Source organism: Stomoxys calcitrans, chromosome 3, assembly GCF_963082655.1.
Source record: "Stomoxys calcitrans chromosome 3, idStoCalc2.1, whole genome shotgun sequence".
Lineage (NCBI taxonomy): Eukaryota > Metazoa > Arthropoda > Insecta > Diptera > Muscidae > Stomoxys > Stomoxys calcitrans.
The window spans coordinates 24552490-24575317 of record NC_081554.1 but is presented as its reverse complement, the minus strand read 5'-3'; the positions used below and the strand labels follow the sequence as shown (position 1 = coordinate 24575317).

At 38.9% G+C, this 22828-nt stretch overlaps 1 protein-coding gene across 1 annotated transcript in view; it reads right to left on the bottom strand.

Annotated features, from left to right (window-relative positions):
• LOC106093730 (protein croquemort) overlaps window positions 1–22828 on the bottom strand; it is a 91486-nt gene that overhangs the window by 62165 nt on the left and 6493 nt on the right. The gene's annotated exons all lie outside the window — the stretch shown is intronic.

The window sequence follows — 22828 nt, the reverse complement described above, 5'->3', positions numbered from 1 at the left end:
ATATCTAATTCTGAACCAGTTTTGATGGACGTCGGCAGAGGTTTCAGATGGGTTATAAAACAATGTTTATCAAATTTCGAGCAAATATGTTCACATTGTAATAAATTCGGCTCTATAACTGCATATAAGACTATGTATGCATGGAAGCTAAATAATAACTGTCGATCAGCAGACGGCTTTCATCACAGATAACATTTTACGTCTCTATGATGCAATAGTTCCAATATGCATTAAAAGGGCTTCGGCCAAAACAAAGCCATGGTTCACTTCAAGAATCAAGGTGCTCATCGGGGATAGGGACTTGGCTTACAGTAGATGGAAGCGTTTCAAGTCTCCAGAGATGAAAGATGAATGACGTGAAGCCAGGAGGAAAGTTAACAGTTTTATTAATGCGCCTAAAATGGAGTATTATTCTTCAAGATATGATTGTGCAGTGGGCTCGATGGGCAGGTGATACATGACATCGGAGAGGGTAAACCCAAGTCAAACACTCGATACAATGAGGATCTAGATGAACTCAACAGGACCTTCGTAAGCATACCCGATATACAAACGGACACGTAATTTTACAGTGAAGATGATGGGCCGGCTTTCGTTTTTGATGCCCGTAGTCCTTTTGAGTTTAGATGTGTTAGCCATGAGGAAGTTTATGAGAGTTTTGTCCGCGTTAAGTCAAATGTAATTGGTTTGGACGGAGTTGATCCGAGATTTGTACGAATGTTACTTCCATATCTCCTACCGTACATTACCTACCCGATTTATTCAATTTTGAGCTCCAGTGTGTATTATATTATTTGGAAGCATGGCAAGATTATCCCCATTCCCAAATCCAACGTTGAGGAAGTTTATGAGAGTTTTGTCCGCGTTAAGTCCAATGCAATTGGTTTGGACGGAGTTGATCCGAGATTTGTACGAAAGTTTCTTCCATATCTCCTACCGTACATAACGTACCAGATTAATTCAATTTTGAGCTCCAGTGTGTATTCTATTATGTGGAAGCATGGAAAGATTATCCCCATTCCCAAATCCAACGTTGAGGAAGTTTATGAGAGTTTTGTCCGCGTTAAGTTCAATGCAATTGGTTTGGACGGAGTTGATCCGAGATTTGTACGAATGTTACTTCCTTATCTCCTTCTGTATATTACGTACCTGTTTAATTAAATTTTGAGCTGCAGTGTGTATCCTATTATTTGGAAGCATGCAAAGATTACCCCCATCCCCAAATCCAAAGTTGATTATCGGCCGATATCAATTCTACGCTATCTCTCTAAGGTTTTCGAGAAAATTCTTCATGGACGGATGTCGGTATATCTTCACCAAGAGTCCCTGTTGTCAGTCCGGCTTTCGTTCTGATCATAGTTGCATTACTGCATTGGTTGAAGTGGCTGAATCGATCAGAGATGACATTGATGAGAACAAATTTTGCTTTCTGGTTCTTTTGGATCACTCCAAAGCTTTTGACACGCTTGATCACCTGAATTTGTGCATGACACTGCGGAATTTTTTCAACTTCACATCAACGGCAACGAGTCTGATTATGTCGCATCTGAGCGATAGACGGCAGTCTGTATGCGCAGGGAATATATAATCTAACCCCTTGTTCGTACCTAAGGGGGCTCCCCAAGGTTCGATTATGGGTCCACTTCTTTTTTCATTATATGCGAACGACTTGCCTCGTCAACTAGCACACGGTCAAATTATGATGTATGCTGATGACGTTCAGATTTTTCAAAGCGGCTTTGTGGACAATGTAGACGACTGCATAAGTAAACTTAACCCGGACCTATATCGCGTTTATGACTGGGCGACTGCAAATGGTTTGTTGTTAAATCCAAGTAAGTCTAAATGTTTGGTTGTTCACAAAACTAAGAATTTCAACATGCGACAACCGGATGTTTATGTTAATGGTCAGAGGATTGATATTGTATCTAGTGCGAAGAATTAAGGCGTGGATTTTAACAGTTCTTTGAGCTGGTCCGATCATGCTAACATTGCAGCCGGGCAGACTTATGCAAAGCTTCGTGCTTTATGGATCACACACTCTTTTAAACCCATAAATATCCGAATTCTTCTGGCGAAAACATTCCTAGTTCCAGGTTTTATATATGGTTGTGAACTTTTTTCGAATTTGATTCTTCGAGCCTCCGAAAATTGAATGTAGCGTAGTCTGTTATGTGTATGGTTTAAAAAGGAGTCAGCATGTTTCACAATATGTACATTCTCTATTTGAACTTAGTTTCAACAATCTTCTAAATACCAGATCATTACTATTTTTACACAAGATTATTGTGGAAAAGAAATCCAGATATTTGTTAGAGAGTCTGAGATTTGCCCAATCTGGTTAATAAATTTGCTTGCATTAGCTCTCTACCACCAAACATCTGTCAACCCAGCAAAAAGTAAAGCTTCTGGGAACCGAACAAGGATTATCGAGAGACCGGTTTACATATCAGGTTATAGACCGACTTAGACCGTACTTCGCTCAGTTGTTGGAAATTATAATAGAGCACTACATGCAGAATTTCAACCAAATCAGACAGAAAATGCGGCTTGTAAGGGCTCATGAAGTCAAATCGGGAGACCGGTTTATATGGGAGCTATATCAGGTTATTGTTGGAAGGCATAACGAAACACCATATGCAAAATTTCAGCCAAATCGGACAAAATTGTGGCTTGTAAGGGCTCATAAAGTCAAATCGGAAGATCGGTTTATATGGGAGCTATATTAGGTTAGAGACCGACTTGGACCGTACTTAACACAGTTATTGGAAACCATAACGGAACACCACATGCAAAATTTCCGCCAAATCGGACAAAAATTGCGGCTTCTATGGGCTTAGGAAATCAAATCGGGAGATCGGTTTATATGGGAGCTATATCAGGTTATAGACCGATTTGGACCGTACTTAACACAGTTATTGGAAATCATAACGGAACACCACATGCTAAATTTCAGCCAAATCGGACTAAAATTACAGCTTGTAAGGGCTCAAGAAATCAAATCGGGAGATCGGTTTATATGGGAGCTATATTAGGTTTGAGACCGATTTGAACCGTACTTTGTACAGTTGTTAAAAGACATAACGGAACACCACATGCAAAATTTCCGCCAAATCGGACAAAAATTGCGGTTTCTAGGGGCTTAGGAAATCAAATCGGGAGATCGGTTTATATAGGAGCTATATCAGGTTATAGACCGATTTGGACCATACTTATCACAGCTGTTAAAAGTCATAACAGAACATTACATGCACAATTTCAGCCTCATCGGAAAAAAATTACGGCTTGTAAGGGCTCAAGAAATCATATCAGGAAATCGGTCTATATGGGGCTATATAAGGTTATAAACCTATTCGGACCGTACTAAGTAAAATTTTTGGAAGTCATAACAGAACACCACATGCCAAATTTTAGGCAAATCGGACAAAAATTGCGGCTTGTAAGAGTTCAAGAAGTTAAATCGAGCAAGCGGTTTATATGAGAGCTATATCTATAAATCTGAACCGATATGGCCCATTTGCAATCCCCAACGACCTACATAAATGTTGAATAACTGTGCAAAATTTCAAGCGGCTAGCTTTACGCGTTCGACGATTTCGTGATTCCGACAGGCGCACGGACATGGCTAGATCGAATCATAATCTCGAGACGATCCAGAATATATTGGGTTGCCCAAAAAGTAATTGCGGATTTTTTAAAAGAATAATAATAATAATAAAACTTTGAATGAACTTTAATGAAATATACTTTTTTCACACTTTTTTTCTAAAGCAAGCTAAAAGTAACAGCTGATAACTGACAGAAGAAATAATGCAATTACAGAGTCACAAGCTGTGAAAAAATTTGTCAACGCCGACTATATGAAAAATCCGCAATTACTTTTTGGGCAACCCAATATATGCTTTATGGGGTCTTAGTGGAATATTTCGAGGTGCTGCAAATGGAATGACTAGATTAGTATACCCCCATCCCATGGTGGTGGGTATAAAAAGGCTTTGGAACAAACGATTTGTCAAAAGTTAACTAAGTATGAAAGAGGCTTTAGAAGTCAAATCGGGAAACGGTTAATATAAGGGTTATACCTATTAGTAGACTTGTGTCCATACGGTTTAACTTTCTAGATTATCTTACAATCACACCTTTACATTTCCCTCTCTTTCGGCAAAATTTTGATTTATCATATGATCATTTCTAGTAATATTTTTGATGAAGAGTTCTCATTAAAGAAATTTAAAGTTAATTGATTGTGATCTACTCATCCTACCTAGATATGATTTTGTAATTCATAACCCAATAATAAAATCTTTTCCCATATATGACTAATGTCTCTCTTGAATATGCCTCCATGAAAAAAAGACCATACTTCTTATGGTCAAAGCCTTATTCCCCCACACACAATTGCAGTTAACCACAACACATGGTTGCTGTAGACATTATCATAAAAAAGTATTTTCATCATTGCCTTAACAGATTATTGCTGAACTTTTCAGCTGACTTTTTCTAGTGTTGCTCCAGTTTTTTTTTTTTTAGTTGTGCGGCTCGTCCTGTCGTTTTGTGGTAAAACACTCGTTACCGACATTATAATAGAATATTATCAGAAAGTTTTAAAAGTAGTTTTTTAGCTGTCAGGCACAGTGAGAAATTAAGTGTTTTATATGTTTTGTGATCTTATAATGAAAAAAAAAAGAAAAAAAGCAACTAGTTTAGGAAAAACATTAACCACACCACAAAAATATTTCCTACAAATGATTTTTGTGGCAGAACGTATTTCTGAACACAAAAACCGCGCTAGACTGTTGCAGATCTCTCAACGAGATGGCTGAACAGTTCAAAATTCACCTGTTCTGGGTAACGGGCCACAGAGATATCCCAGGGATTTGTAAAGCGAATGAGCTTGCGAGACTAGGAACTACACTACACATTCCAGGGACACTAGAATCTGTGGGTATGCCTCTAGCGATATGTAAGGTAAGTTTCAGGATCAGGCCCGAAGGACAACGAATGATAGATGATCACAAAGAGGAGGCTGCGAGTATTCCAAAACTATGTGGCCTAATCTAGACTTGAAGAGGTCTACTGCTTTGCTGTCATTGGCTAGAACAGACGTCTCAGTCATTGTGATGACGGACACAACAGGTCACTGTCTAATCGGAAAACAAGCTGACAGATTGAATGTTGCCAGCAACGACTTTTGCAGAAGCTGTAGGGTCATCGAAGAAGAAGAGCCTATAGAACACCTTCTGTGTGTGTGTCGCGCACTAGCAGTCAGAAGGAGTTCCACTTTAGGTTCTCATTTTTTTGAGAACCTGTCTGATTTAGCGGATGTGAACATTCACAAGTTATTGGGCTTTGAAAGCGATGTGGAAGGATCAACGGTAGGAATTAGAAGGCATCTTCCTTCTTGTGTTCCTGTGGTATCACAATGGACGAAAACGTCTATGTGAGTCTGATGGCAGACTGCCACGTAAATCTAACCTAACCTAAAGGCCGAAACAGAACGAGTGCATTGAGGGGCGTTGCGTTGAAAAATGCTAGTCTAAAATCAAATTACACAAGGCAACTACTACTTGAAGTATTGTTTTTAGGCGTCAAAGTTAAATAGTATCCATTAACGACCATAAATATTATACTAGCTGAACTGGTATACCATGCTACGAAAATGGTATATGGAAATCGCTCAACTAACAGTACGACAATATAACTTCCTTTATCTGAAATCCCAATGATCTTTATTGGACTAAGAATTCGCTTGGAGTACATCTAACACTCATTTAAGTTTGGGTGTTAGATGTACTCCATTCTTAAAAGACTTTATTTCAGTCCGATATTCTCATGTCTGATTTTGGGCTGTTTGCGGGGGTTAGGTGGTCACCTAGGCACTTGGCTCTGAAAAAATATCAGCAAATACCATTTATTTAAGTTCCCATATTGCCATTGGTTTAAGGAGAGTTTATGGGATGAGGCGTCCCCCAAGCACTTGGCCTCAAATTCAAATACCTTTCAACTAATTTACATGGTTGGAAAAAAATACACGACCTAGGTGTGTTTTGGGGAGTGGAATGGTCCCCCAAACACTAAGCCCTGAAAATATACCAGCATCGTGCTCTACTCTCAAATAACGTTTATTTGAAGCCCATATTGCCATTGGCCAAAAAATTGGATATCAAATCTAAAATCTCAAAAACCTTTCATTTAAACCAAATGCAAATTTTTGCATTCCATTAAGGAACAGGGGCAAACTTCTCACATATCACATATTAAGTTTAAGCCCAATGATAAGGGGCCTCCTTTTTATGGCCGAATCCGAACGGCGTGCCGCAGTGCGACACCTCTTTGGAGAGAAGTTTTACATGGCATAGTACCTCACAAATGTTGCCAGCATTAGGAGGGGAAAACCACAGTTGAAATTTTTTTCCGGTGGTTTTGCCAGGATTCAATCCCAGGCGTTCAGCGTCATAGGCGGACATGGTAACCTCTGCGCTACGGTGGCCTCTTATTGCAAAAGTCAGCAAATATGCCCGATTTGGGGCATGGGCCCAAACTATCAACATCGAGCTCCACTGTCTTGAAGACTCAAATTGACTTGGTGAGCAAAAACATCCTATTTGGGGTTTGTTATGGTGGTGGGACGTCTTCTAGACTTTTGGTCCCGAATGTTGATATCAGATACGTGGTCTACTCCCGAATACCTATAATTTGAGCACCATATTTACATAGTCGGCGCAAACATGACCGGTTTTAGAGATGTTTTGGGGAATGGGGCAACCAATCAGTGACATGGCCTTAAGAATACAGATCAGATTCGTGTTCTACTCTAAAATACCTCTTATTTGAGCCCCATATTGTAATGGTCAGCAAATACTTCCTGTATGGGTTTTGTAATGGGGGTGGGGTAGCCCCATTGGCACTTTTTCTTGGATATTGTTATCAGATTCGTGTTTTACTCCCAAAAACCTTTCATTTGAGCCCCATAATGCTATGGTCGTAAATTTGTCCCCTTCGGGGTTGTTTTTGGGAAGAGGAGGCCCCCAACACTTGATCCCACATTCTGATATCAGATTCGTATTCTACACTCTAATATTTTCTATTTTAGCCCTATATTGCCATGGACATTTTATAAATCCTGCTTATGGGTTGTTTTGGGGAAGGGGTGGACTTGGACTCAGAAACATTGTTCCACATTTGAATATCAGATTCGTATTCTCCTCGCAAATACCTTTCATTAGAGTGCCATATTGCCAAGGTGTGTTTTGGAGTTTGCGGTGGTCCTCCAAACGATTGAATATCACATACGTTTTCTAATCTTAAATACCTTTCATTTGAGATCCATATTGCCGTGATTGGTCTTTATATATATTTGGTAGGTTTTAGGGTGGGGCGGCCCCCTAGGTACCCCATCCGAAATTTGGATACCAAATTTTTGTTTTAAGGTTACTATAAAGGAGTACTAGGGGGGAGGGTCCGCCCCCTCTTCAGATATGAAAGAAAAAATGTAGTACCCTATTTTTACTACGGAATCATTATGCATCATATGTGAAAATTTCAAGAAAGTCATTTCTGACGTTTTTGAGTCTATAATGTACACACAAACAAACAAAACGACAAACAACCACAAATTGATTTTTATACCCACCACCGAAAGATGGGGGTATATTCATTTTGGCTTTGAAAGCGATGTGGAAGGATCAACGGTAGGAATTAGAAGGCATCTTCCTTCTTGTGTTCCTGTGGTATCACAATGGACGAAAACGTCTATGTGAGTCTGATGGCAGACTGCCACGTAAATCTAACCTAACCTAAAGGCCGAAACAGAACGAGTGCATTGAGGGGCGTTGCGTTGAAAAATGCTAGTCTAAAATCAAATTACACAAGGCAACTACTACTTGAAGTATTGTTTTTAGGCGTCAAAGTTAAATAGTATCCATTAACGACCATAAATATTATACTAGCTGAACTGGTATACCATGCTACGAAAATGGTATATGGAAATCGCTCAACTAACAGTACGACAATATAACTTCCTTTATCTGAAATCCCAATGATCTTTATTGGACTAAGAATTCGCTTGGAGTACATCTAACACTCATTTAAGTTTGGGTGTTAGATGTACTCCATTCTTAAAAGACTTTATTTCAGTCCGATATTCTCATGTCTGATTTTGGGCTGTTTGCGGGGGTTAGGTGGTCACCTAGGCACTTGGCTCTGAAAAAATATCAGCAAATACCATTTATTTAAGTTCCCATATTGCCATTGGTTTAAGGAGAGTTTATGGGATGAGGCGTCCCCCAAGCACTTGGCCTCAAATTCAAATACCTTTCAACTAATTTACATGGTTGGAAAAAAATACACGACCTAGGTGTGTTTTGGGGAGTGGAATGGTCCCCCAAACACTAAGCCCTGAAAATATACCAGCATCGTGCTCTACTCTCAAATAACGTTTATTTGAAGCCCATATTGCCATTGGCCAAAAAATTGGATATCAAATCTAAAATCTCAAAAACCTTTCATTTAAACCAAATGCAAATTTTTGCATTCCATTAAGGAACAGGGGCAAACTTCTCACATATCACATATTAAGTTTAAGCCCAATGATAAGGGGCCTCCTTTTTATGGCCGAATCCGAACGGCGTGCCGCAGTGCGACACCTCTTTGGAGAGAAGTTTTACATGGCATAGTACCTCACAAATGTTGCCAGCATTAGGAGGGGAAAACCACAGTTGAAATTTTTTTCCGGTGGTTTTGCCAGGATTCAATCCCAGGCGTTCAGCGTCATAGGCGGACATGGTAACCTCTGCGCTACGGTGGCCTCTTATTGCAAAAGTCAGCAAATATGCCCGATTTGGGGCATGGGCCCAAACTATCAACATCGAGCTCCACTGTCTTGAAGACTCAAATTGACTTGGTGAGCAAAAACATCCTATTTGGGGTTTGTTATGGTGGTGGGACGTCTTCTAGACTTTTGGTCCCGAATGTTGATATCAGATACGTGGTCTACTCCCGAATACCTATAATTTGAGCACCATATTTACATAGTCGGCGCAAACATGACCGGTTTTAGAGATGTTTTGGGGAATGGGGCAACCAATCAGTGACATGGCCTTAAGAATACAGATCAGATTCGTGTTCTACTCTAAAATACCTCTTATTTGAGCCCCATATTGTAATGGTCAGCAAATACTTCCTGTATGGGTTTTGTAATGGGGGTGGGGTAGCCCCATTGGCACTTTTTCTTGGATATTGTTATCAGATTCGTGTTTTACTCCCAAAAACCTTTCATTTGAGCCCCATAATGCTATGGTCGTAAATTTGTCCCCTTCGGGGTTGTTTTTGGGAAGAGGAGGCCCCCAACACTTGATCCCACATTCTGATATCAGATTCGTATTCTACACTCTAATATTTTCTATTTTAGCCCTATATTGCCATGGACATTTTATAAATCCTGCTTATGGGTTGTTTTGGGGAAGGGGTGGACTTGGACTCAGAAACATTGTTCCACATTTGAATATCAGATTCGTATTCTCCTCGCAAATACCTTTCATTAGAGTGCCATATTGCCAAGGTGTGTTTTGGAGTTTGCGGTGGTCCTCCAAACGATTGAATATCACATACGTTTTCTAATCTTAAATACCTTTCATTTGAGATCCATATTGCCGTGATTGGTCTTTATATATATTTGGTAGGTTTTAGGGTGGGGCGGCCCCCTAGGTACCCCATCCGAAATTTGGATACCAAATTTTTGTTTTAAGGTTACTATAAAGGAGTACTAGGGGGGAGGGTCCGCCCCCTCTTCAGATATGAAAGAAAAAATGTAGTACCCTATTTTTACTACGGAATCATTATGCATCATATGTGAAAATTTCAAGAAAGTCATTTCTGACGTTTTTGAGTCTATAATGTACACACAAACAAACAAAACGACAAACAACCACAAATTGATTTTTATACCCACCACCGAAAGATGGGGGTATATTCATTTTGTCATTCCGTTTGCAACACATCGAAATATCCATTTCCGACCCTATAAAGTATATATATTCTTGATCAGCGTAAAAATCTAAGACGATCTAGACATGTCCGTCCGTCTTTCTCTTGAAATCACGCTACAATCTTTACAAATAGAGATATTGAGCTGAAACATTGCACAGATTCTTTTTTAAGCTTAAGTTAGAAGATGGGCTGTATCGGATTATACCTTGATATACCCCCATATAGACCGATCCGCCGATTTAGGGTCTTAGGCCAATAAAAGCAACATTAAATATCCGATTTTTCTGAAATTTGGGACAGTGAGTTCTGTGAGGCCCTTCGACATCCTTCGTCAATTTGGCCCAGATTTGGATATAGCTGCCATATAGACCGATCCTCTGATAAAGGGTCATAGGCCCATATTCGATATTGCTGAAATTTTAAACAGTGAGTTGTCTTAGGCGCATCGAGATCTTTCTTCACTTTGCTCCATATCGGATCAGATTTGGATATAGCTGCCATATAGACCGATCCCTCGATTTAAGGTTTTGGGCCCATATAAGGCGCAATTATTGTCCGATTGTGTCGAAATTTGGGACAGTGAGTTTAGTTAAGCCCTTCGATATACTTCTGCAATATGGATCAGATCGCTTCAGATTTTGATATAGCTGCCATATAGACCGATCCTCTGATACAGGGTCTTAAGCCCATAAAAACCACATTTATAATCCGATTTTGCTGAAATTTGAAACAGTGAGTTGTCTTAGGCCCTTCGAGATCCTTCTTCAATTTGGCCCAGATCGGTCCAGATTGGATACAGCTGCCATACTGACCGATCTCTCGATTTGAGGTTTTGGGCCCATAAAAGACGCATTTATTGTCGGATTTCGGTGAAATTTGGGACAGTGAGTTTAGTTAAGCCCTTCGATATACTTCTGCAATGTGGCACAGATCGCTTCAGATTTGGATATAGCTGTCATATAGACCGATCCCTCGATTTAAGGTTTTGGGCCCATAAAAGGCGCATTTATTGTCCGATTGTGTCGAAATTTGGGTCAGTGAGTTCTGTGAGGCCCTTCGACATCCTTCGTCAATTTGGCTCAGATCTGTTATAGGGCCTTAGGCCCAAAAAAGCCACATTTAGTACACGATTTTGATGATATTTGAGACAGTGAGTTGTGTCCAGCCCTTCGACTTCCTTCGTCAATTTGGTCCAGATCGGTCAAGATTCGGAATGAAAAGTGGTTTACATATTGTATATACCCGAGGTGGTGGGTATCCAAAGTTCGGCCCGGCCGAACTTTAGGTCTTTTTACTTGTTTGTATTGCTTTTGAAATTTAATGCTGACTAAATTAATAAAACAAAATACTCTCATTAATGGACTGCGATAAGCATAATATACGCGATGAAATGGGACATTAAAGACATCAATATATCTCAAGGGTCTACGTGAAAGCCATCCAAGGAAATCAATTGCACCATTATTTAAATCAAAAACAACAAGTAAAAGCGTGCTAAGTTCGGCCGGGCCGAATCTTATATACCCTCCACCATGGATCGCATTTGTCGAGTTCTTTTCCCGGCATCTCTTCTTAGGCAAAAAAGGATATAAGAAAAGAGTTGCTCTGCTATTAAAACGATATCAAGATATGGTCCGGTTCCACAATTCCACAATTAAATTATATGTTGTAGACCTGTGTAAAATGTCAGCCAATTCGTATAAGAATTGCGCCCATTGGGGCTCACGAAGTAAAATAGAGAGAACGTTTATATGAGATCTGTATCAGGCTATAGACCGCTTCAGACCATAATAAACACGTTTGTTGATGGTCATGGGAGGATCCGTCGTACAAAATTTCAGGCATATCGGATAATAATTGCGACCTCTAGGGGTCAAGAAGTCAAGATCCCAGATCGGTTTATATGGCAGCTATATCAGGTTATGAACCGATTTGAACCTTATTTGACACAGTTGTTGAAAGTAAAAATAAAATACGTCATGCAAAATTTCAGCCAAATCGGATAGGAATTGCGCCCTCTAAAAGCTCAAGAAGTCAAATCCCCAGATCTGTTTATATGACAGCTATATCAGGTTATGGACCGATTTCAACCATACTTGGCACAGTTGTTGGGTATCGTAACAAAACACGTCGTGCGAAATTCCATTCCATTCGGATAAAAATTGCGCCCTCTAGAGGCTCAAGAAGTCAAGACCCCAGATCGGTTTATATGGCAGCTATATCAGGTTATGGGCCGATTTCAACCATACTTGGCACAGTTGTTGGATATAATAACAAAACACGTCGTGCAAAATTTCATTTCAATCGGATAAGAATTGCGCACTCTAGAGGCTCAAGAAGTCAAGACCCAAGATCGGTTTATATGGCAGCTATATCAGGTTATGGACCGATTTGAACCATACTTGGCACAGTTGTTGGATATCATAACAAAACACGTCGTGCACAATTTTATTCTGATCGGATAAGAATTGCGCACTCTAGAGGCTCAAGAAGTCAAGACCCTAGATCGGTTTATATGGCAGCTATATCAGGTTATGGACCGATTTGAACCATACTTGGCTCAGTTGTTGAATATCATAACAAAACACGTCGTGCAAAATTTCATCCCAATCGGATAAGAATTGCGCACTCTAGAGGCTCAAGAAGTCAAGACCCAAGATCGGTTTATATGGCAGCTATATCAAAACATGGACCGATATGGCCCATTTACAATACCAACCGACCTACACTAATAAGAAGTATTTGTGCAAAATTTCAAGCGGCTAGCTTTACTCCTTCGGAAGTTAGCGTGCTTTCGACAGACAGACGGACGGACGGACGGACGGACGGACGGACGGACGGACAGACGGACGGACATGGCTAGATCGACATAAAATGTCACGACGATCAAGAATATATATACTTTATGGGGTCTCAGACGAATATTTCAAGTAGTTACAAACAGAATGACGAAATTAGTATACCCCCCATCTTATGGTGGAGGGTATAAAAAGAGCCCACTGAACTTTGCGTCGAAGCTCTAGCATGTGTAAATCTAAATTTAAAAATTTTAATTCATAATTTGCATGAGCAACAATGTCGCTGGTTCTAAAAATATATTTGGCAAACACACGTTGCAATCTTTCAACGCGTGATATATGACTTTGGCAAAGTGGGTCCCAAAAAACCGACACATATTCAACCTTGGATCTAACAACAGCCGTAAAAATAATCTTAAAAGCATGGGAATCTGACAAATCTTCGCAAGTTCTTATGAGAAATACCAGCACTCTGTAAGCTCTTGGTAGAATATAATCAAAATTGACACAGTTGTTGGAAGACGGAACAGAACACCACATACTAAATTTCAGCCAAATCGGACAAAAATTGCGGCTTGTAAGGGCTCAACAAGTCAAATCGGAAGATCGGTTCATATGGGAGCTATATCAGTTTATAAAGCGATTCAGACCGTACGTGGAACAGTTATTGAAAATCATAGCAGAACACTATGTGCAAAATTTCCGTCAAATCGGGCAAAAAATTCTTCTTGTAAGGGCTCAAGAAATCAAATCGGGAGATCGGTTTATATGGCAGCTATATCTTAATCTGAACCGATATGGCCGATTTGCAATTTCCTTCGACTTATATCGATATTAAGTATCTGTGCAAAATGTTAAGCGGCTAGCTTTATGCGTTACGCATCTATCGTGATTTCGGCATACGGACGGACGGACATGGCTAGATAGACTCACAAGTCGAAACGATCAAGAATATATATGCTATATGGGGTCCTGGATCAATTTTTCGGGGTGTTACAAATGACTAGGTTAGTATACTGCCATCCTATGGTGGTAGGTATAGAAATATCACCTCTAAAATTTCAGGCAAATCAAGTAATTATTGCGCCTTCAAGAGGCTCAGAAAGTTAAATTGGGAGATCGGTTAGAGACTTAGACCATACTTAGCACAGTTGTTGGAAGTCATATTAAAATAACATGTGCAAAATTTTATCCAAATAAGATAACATTCTTGCCCTCTAGAGGCTCAAGAAGTCTAATAGGGAGATCGGCTTATATGGCAGCTTGCTAATTTTGCCCACGAACATTTCAATAAGGAACAGGGGCAAACTTCTCACATATCAATGACTGCAGTCCGATTCAAGTTTAAGCTCAATGATAAGGGGCCTCCTTTTTATAGCCGAGTCCGAACGGCGTGCAGCAGTGCAACACCTCTTTGGAGAGAAGTTTTACATGGCATAGGATTTTAACCCAGGCGTTCAGCGTCATAGGCGGACGTGTTGACCTCTGCACTGCGGTGGCCTCCGGCAGCTATATCACGATAAAGACTGATCTAGACCATACTTGACAAAGGTGTTGGAAGTCATACCGAAACAATATGTGCAATATATCAGCCAAATTGGATAAGATTGCGCGCTCTAGAAGTTCAAGAAGTCAAGACCCAAGATCGGTTTATAAGGCAGCTATATAAGGTTTTGGACTGATTTAGATGATACTTGACACAGTTGTTGGAATAAGTACGTTTTGTTCCACTTGTGAAATTGCTTAATTTTAGTAGTCCCCGTTGGTTGTAGGCTAAGTGAAGCCATTGCGTACTATTTTGCAATTTTTGGTACCAAAATGTACAAATTTTAAATGGATCATTTAGTCACCCATTTTGTATTGCCTTCTTGTACAGACATGTCAAATTTCAGACGTCTAGCTCTATTTTTAAAAAAAGTACGAAATGGTACCAATGTTGGTTCCAAAATGTACGAATAATGAATAGATCTGTTAGCCACCCATAATATATTTCTTAGTCCTACCTATATGCCAAATTTCAAACCTCTAGCTCAACCTGCACAGAAAGTACCAAATGGTACTAATATTGGTACCTAAATGAACGAATTGTAAGACGATCATAGTCACCCATCATATTTTTCCTACTTGAAGCTGAATGCCAAATTTCAGACCTTTAAGTCCATCTGTAAGGAAAGTACCAAATGGTATCAATTTTGGTACCTAAATGTACGAATTGTGAACATATCATTTTGTCTCTCCATCATATATTTCCCAGTTGTACCTATATGCCAAATTTCAGACCTCTAGCTCCATCTGTAAAGAAAGTACCAAACGATACCTGTTTTGATACAATATGGTACCTATTTTGGTACCAAAAGTTAATAGATCAGTTACTCACTCATCATATATATCTTAGTTGCACCTACATGCCAAATTTCAGACCTCAAGCTCCATCTGAACAGAAAGAACAAAATGGTACCAATTTTGGTACCAATATGTTCGAACTTTAAATAGATCAATTAGTCATCTATCTTTATTTCTTTGTTGTACCTACATCCATCATAGTCACCCATTATATTCTTCCTAGTTGTACCTACATGGCAAATTTTCTAGCTCCATCTGCAAAGAAAGTACTAAATGGTTCCAATTGCGGTACTAAATGTACGTTTGCTCCCGTTACCAGTACTATTTTACCATTTTTTTTTTACCCTCATACTTTTACACCAGATGTTTTTTAAGTCAAATTTCAAAATTGTACCTCTATCCATCCGCCCTGTATAAAGTTCACCCATTTCGTACCTTTTTGGTACTTTTTTTAGTGCTTAAATATACAAATTTCCAAAAACACTTATAGTCACCCAATTATGATTGCCAAAGTGTACCTAAGTTCCAAAATTCAGAACTCTAATTCAATTTACAAATAAAGTACCAAATAGTACCCATACCTTATTTTTTCGAGACTCTCTTTAATTTGAGACCAATAACAAAATTCTAGCCGTTCGCACTGGGCAAATATGCACCATTTCGTACATTGTGGTACTTTTTAGTACCTAAACGTACTAATATCACCAAATCCAGTGTAATCCCGTGCCAATGACCCAAGACCAACATTCGTTCAAAATTTCTGGATTCTAGCTGTAGCTCTGTAGGCTGGGCGATGATCAGTCAGTCAGCAATCAATCAGCCACGCTACTCTTATACACATAAATATATTGCGCGATGTTCACTCCTAGAACCACTGCAAGCGCATTTATTGACCAAAAACTACAACGCTTTCCTCGACGAAATCGAATCCGATTTAGATATAGCTCCCATATATATGTTCGTACGATTTTGAGAAATTTTGAAATAAAGTGCTCATTTGTTGCCGATTCTTGGTAGGAAAGATTTTCCTAGGTCTTGCGATATTACATGTGAATTTCATAGAAATCGGCCCAGATTTAGGTTTAGCTGCTATATATGTATATCGCCCGATTTTCACTTCTATGGTCACTGCATGCGCATTTATTTACCAATCTTGCCAAAATTTTGTACAGAGCATTCCTCGACGACTACAACAATATCTAAAAAGTTTGCAAGAAATCCGTTCAAATTTAGATATAGCTCCCGTATGTATGTTCGTCAGATTAGGAATAATGTTGCAATAAATTGATCATTTGTTAACCGATTCTCTCAAAATTTGGCAGGAAGGATTTTCTTATGTCATTTTATATTACTGGTGAATTTAATAGAAATCGGTTAAAATTTTTACTTCTAGGTTTACTGCAAGCGCATTTATTGACCAATATTGCCAATATTGTGCACAAATCTTTTCTAGGCCACCGTAGCGCAGAGGTTCGCATGTCCGCCTATGACGCCTATGAGTCCAAACGGTGTGCCGCATTGCGATACCTCTTTGGAGAGAAGTTTTTAGATGGCATAGTACCTTGCAAATTTTGCCAGCATTAGGAGGGGAAAACCACCGCTGTAATTTTTTTCTGATGGGTTCGCCAAGATTCGAACCCAGGCCTCTGCACTACGGTGGCCTGAATTTTTGCCTAATAAAGTAATTTATGTGCTATAATAACCCATTTTTATTTGCAAATATCTTTATTTCGTGTTGCATGGAGCTGTTCCATAGCAGTTGCAAGAAAAAATTAAACAATGCCTATTATACCACCCTGTTACACAAAGAAAATTTCTTTTAAGCTGCGAACTGCAAGCGAAATTTTCGATAACGGTACCGTAAACGAAAATTTCGTTTAGGATATGTCTATGTATTTCTTATGGTAACAAAAATTTCACCAGAGGTGCATACTGCGCTTTAAGTTTTAGTCACTTCATAACCAATAGCTGTCCATCTCTAGGCATTCTCTCTCATTAACTCATTTTCTTTGTTTCTTTAATAATTAACGGTAAATTGTAAAGATTTTTTCGTTGAGTATTATTTTGTGTTCGTTGAATTTGATCAAAGCTCTTGCTTGGAGAGCATAAATAGTGGCGCACCAACGAAGATTGTTCTTTCTTTATTTGTTGGTTGGTTGAAACACTTGGCATAGCTAGCAGCCGAGTAGTCTAAGAACTTCTTTACTGTTTAAAGGCATTGTTTGTTGTTGGCCTCGTTCGTTGATGGTTATGTATGCGGGTGTGGGTAACAAAAAATAGTTGTTTGACAGCAAATTGCAGCCTCTATTCATGATGCATCGTGCCTAAAGCCAGCCCATTGTTGTTCTAGTTATTTTGTTATTCATTCATTCTTCATTTGTCGACATTTCATTTGGTTCAATAAAAGCGATTATTTTGTAAACTTCAAGAAGAACAACAAAAAGAAAATAAGTCACCCATGTAGTGTTCAATACAAACTGAAGCCCAACGCCGGACAAGCACTACCAATTGTTATTAACAACTATATATGTATTCCATCTTCCAACCAAACAAAATATTTTTAGGATTAGGCAAATAACACAGGATTTTTCACAGTGTACACATAGTTATAGCTAAGGCGGAAAAAGAGATTCAGCCTGAATTTGAAGCTGGGAAAAAAAAACTAACAATATATGCAATTTTATTATGATCACGTAAGACCACCACCATCACCACCACAATATTACATACATGTATATGTTTGGGTGGCAATATATGTATGCGAGTTTTTATAGTGTTGTACCCATTGGCATAGTTAACAAAAAAGGGAAATGTGGAAAAGTTTCACCCACATTTATTGTATATGGCAAGTATGGTCCATTTGTGTATGGACATAGTTTCGTATGTTAATGTTTTACATATTCTAGTTCTACTTTAGATGGCGAAACACTTGTACCGACTCCCTTTATATGATAATATTCATTCATTTGGCCTGCTTTTCATATTACTGCAGTAATAATGGCCAAATAAGATGTTAAATGTTAGTTAATAGGGAGTAAGTTGGCGTATAGTTGTCCACTTGTTTCAGTTTTCCTTGAATATCCGCTCAAACCTGAACAGTTTTACATAAAAACTGAAATATGAAATAAAATGTTAAACATGGTTGAATATACATAAATTTATAGGTTAGCAATTTAATATGGAAACGAAAGTAAAGTTGATTTGTTACAAACGCATATGTGGTTGTTATTATATCCACCATCATAGAATGGGATATAGTCATTCCGTTTGTAGCACCTCAAAGTATTAAACTGCAACCCCATAAAGTATTGCATATATTCTAGATCTTCTTGACATTCTAAGTCGATCTGTACTTTCGTCTGTTCGTTCGCATCAGAGAAGTGCATGGGACCTAAAATTTGGCACTCAATAGCCACTTTGGGCAAAGCAATTGTCTGTATCGCATGCCACATAAAAACAAAGTTAGCTAGAAACACACGCACATATACAATAGAGTGAGAGATGCGCGAACGTTTTAGTAATCGTTTAGTGAATGTGATTTTCAATTTAGTCGACGGACATCGTATTTTGTTTGCAATTAAACACCACATAGTTGAGTGCCATTTGAAGCCAAAGCAAGCAAAGGAATGAGACATCAAGTTTAGTTGATCGGCATAGATATACTCCGTAGTTTTTTTTTTGCACGTGCTTTTTATACCCACCGCCGGCCGAAGGATGGAGGCATATTCATTTTGTCATTCCGTTTGCAACACATCGAAATATCTTGATCAGCGTAAAAATCTAAAACGATCTAGCCATGTCCGTCCGTCAGCCTGTTGAAATCACGCTACAGTCTTTAAAAATAGAAATATTGAGCTGAAATTTTGCACAGATTCCTTTTTTGTCCATAAGCAGGTTAAATTCGAAGATAGGCTATATGGGACTATATTTTCATATAGCTCCCATATAGACCGATTCGCCGATTTAGGGTCTTAGGCCCATAAAAGATACATTTATCATCCGATTTCGCTTAAATTTGGGACAGTGAGTTGTGTTAGACCCTTCTTCAATTAAGCTAGGATCGGTTCAGATTTGGTTATAACTGCCATATAGACCGATCCGCTGATTTAGGGTCTTAGGCCCATAAAAGCCACATTTATTATCCGATGTCGCCAAAATTTGGGACAGTGAATTGTGTTAGGCCCTTCGACATCCTTCTCCAATTTGGCACAGATCGGTTTATATGTTGATATAACTGACATATAGACCGATCTCTCGATTTAAGGCTTTGGACCCATAAAAGGGTCCTGTACCAAAATTTGGTACAGTGATTTGTGTTAGGCCCTTCGACATCCTTCGTCAATTTGCCCCAGATCGGTCTATATTTGAATATAGATGCCATATAGACCGATTTCTCGATTTGTGGTTTTGGGCAAATAAAAGGCGCATTTATTATCCGATGTCGCCGAAATTTGAGACAGTGAGTTAAGTTAAGCTAATCGACATACTTCTGAAATATGGCACAGATCGGTTCAGATTTGAATATAGAAGCTATATAGACCGATCTCTCGATTTAAGGTTTTGGGCCCATAACGGGCGCATTTATTGTCCGCTGTTGGCGAAATTTGGGACATTGAGTTAGGTTATACCTCTCGACATACTTCTGAAATATGGCACAAATCGGTTTAGATTTAGATATAGCTGCCATATAGACCGATCTCTCGATTTAAGGTTTGGAGGCCATAAAAGGCGCATTTATTATCCGATTTCGCCGAAATTTAGGACAGTGAGTTGTGTTAGGCTCTTCGACATTTTTCTGAAACTTTTCTCAAATCGGTCCATATTTGGATATAGCTGCCATATAGACCGATATCTCGATTTTAAGTCTTGGCCCCATAAAAGGCGCATTTTTTCCGATGTCGCCAAAATTTGGGACAGTGAGTAAAGTTAAGCTAATCGACATACTTCTGAAATACGACACAGATCTGTTCAGATTTGGATATAGCTGCCATACGGACCGATCTCTCGATTTGAGGTTTTAGGCCCATAAAAGGCGTATTTATTGTCCGATGTCGCCGAAATTTGGGACAGTGTGTTGTGTTAGGCCCTTCGACTTCATTCTTCAATTTAGCCCAGATCGGTCCAGATTTGAATATAGTTGCCATATAGACCGATCTCTCGATTTAGGGTTTTGGGGCCAAAAAAGGTCCATATATTGTCCGATTTCGCCGAAATTTGGGACAGTGAGTTGGGTTAGGCTCTTCGACATTTTTCTGAAATTTGGCCCAAATTGGTCCACATTTGGATATAGCTGTCATATAGACCGATATCTCGATTTTAAGCCTTAAGTCTTTATAATCCGATTTCACTGAAATTTGAAGCTGTGACTTATGTTAGGTTTTTCGACATCTTTATCGTATATGGATCAGATCGGTCTATATTTGGATATTGCTACTAAAAACCAATATTTGTGGTACAAAATGAATGAGACCACTTAATGTTCGTGTCGAATTTGGTCCAAATCGGACCATATTTCGATATAGCAGCTATGGGGTCATAAATTATGCATTGTTCACCGGATTATGACGAAAGGTGGTTTACATATATACCCGAGGTGGTGGGTATCCAAAGTTCGGTCCGGCCGAACTAAACGCCTTTTTACTTGTTTCAATAGGCTTCGTCTCTAGGCCTAAAAGCACGCCTGTACCAAATTTGAAGACTATCGGATGAAAACTGCGACCTGTACTTTTTACACAAATTTCCATGGCAGACAGACGGACAGACCTACAGGCGGACATAGCTCAGTCGAATCAGAAAGTGATTCTGAGTGGATCGGTGTACTTATCAATGGGTCTATCTCTTTTCCTTTTAGGTGTTAGAAATATTTTTTAACCGAGTTATAATACCCTGTACTACTAATTAATGTAAGGGCTCAAGAAGTCAAATCGGAAGATTGTTTTATACGGGAGCTATATCAGGTTATAGATTGACTTGGACCGCATTTGGCACAGTTTTTGGACAAAAATTGCATGAGATCGGTTTACATAGAAGCTATATCAGGTTCTTGAACGATTTGAAGGGTACTTGGTACCGTTGTTGGATGTCATAAGAGAAAATACTTGCAACATTTTAGCCAAATTGGTTAAACATTTCGGCTTGTAAGGGCTCAAGAAATCAAATCGGGAGATCGGTTTATGTGGGAACTATATCAAGTTATAGACCGATTTGTTGTTGGAAGTCATAACGGAACACCACATGCAAAATTTCAACCATGTCTGACAAAAATTGAGGCTTGTAAGGCCTCAAGATGTCAAATCGGGAGATCGGTTTATATGGGAGCTATATCAGGTTATAAACCGATTTGAAGCGTACTTGGCACTGTGGTTGCAAATCATAGCAAAACACTATCTGCGGATCTTCAGCCAAATCGGACAAAAATTGCGGCTTGCAATGGCTCAAGAAGTCAAATCGGGAGATCGGTTTGTTTGGGAGCTATACCTAAATCTGAGCCGATATGGTCCATTTGCAATCAACAAAGACCTACATCAATATAAAGTATCTGTGCAAAATTTCAAGTGACTAGCTTTACGCTTTCGACTGGTATCGTGATTTCAACAGGCGGACGGACGGACATGGCTAGAACGACTCAGCAAGTCGAGACTTTATGCGGTCTTAGACGAATATTTTGAGGTGTTACAAACAGAATGACCAGATTGGTATACCCATATCCTATGGTAGTGTGTATAAAAAGGGGCCAACAAATGTGGTCACTTAGATGGAAAAATGCAAACGCACATCACCATGCATTGCCTTTTTCATTGGAAGTTTAAAACAAAAGGCCGGAAAAAAATCCTCACAAATTCAACATTTAACTTGTTTTCAACGCCATTCATAAAGAATCGCCGCCTGAGGCATGACCAACTTTAATAGGAATCAACCCACGCACACGAGACAAAGACTGCAACAGGGCTTGCACCAGAAAAAAGTCGGAAGCCTGCCTTTAAGTTCAATATTTGCAATACAAAATAAAAATTATTAACTGTGGCTTTTTTGTGGTACTTTTTCCAGTTTTTTTTAATAAATAATTTCATCATTGTGCTATACAAAATGCGGTGAAAAAAGGCGGCTTTTGTGCCCTCTTTAGCAAGCGAAGATATGTAGCAAATAAATTTGTTGAACATTTAAAAAATTTAACACACACCATAAAATGTGAAGGAAACCGCTGATGGCCTTTGCCAAACACAATTCGAAAGCCCCCAATGGAATTGCGAAAATTAACTTTTTTTAGCAGTTGTATTTGTTTTTATTGTTGTTGCGATATTAAAGTTGTATCAAAGTTGTATCAAAGTTGTTAACATATATAAATCAGCATTTGAATTTTAAACAAAGATGAAATTGTCATGGCAATGCTGGAAGAAATATATGATAAAGTTGTTGAGTTTTTAATTCTATAGCATATTCTTCGACGCAGTTATTTCTTTAAATTTACTATCGTTGGGTTTTTGTCTAGAATAAGAAGCGAAAGAAAAGAATTCGAGCAAGCATACAAAAAAACAAACAAGTAAAAATGTATTAGGTCGTCCTATCTGGACCACATTCGGGTAGGATAATTAGAGGCAATATCTGCAAAATATTGCCTTTCATTATCCGACCCGAAATATCTGCTAAATAACAAATAAATAGCTTTTGGGTATAAATTTACCGGGTAACCCATCGTCCAT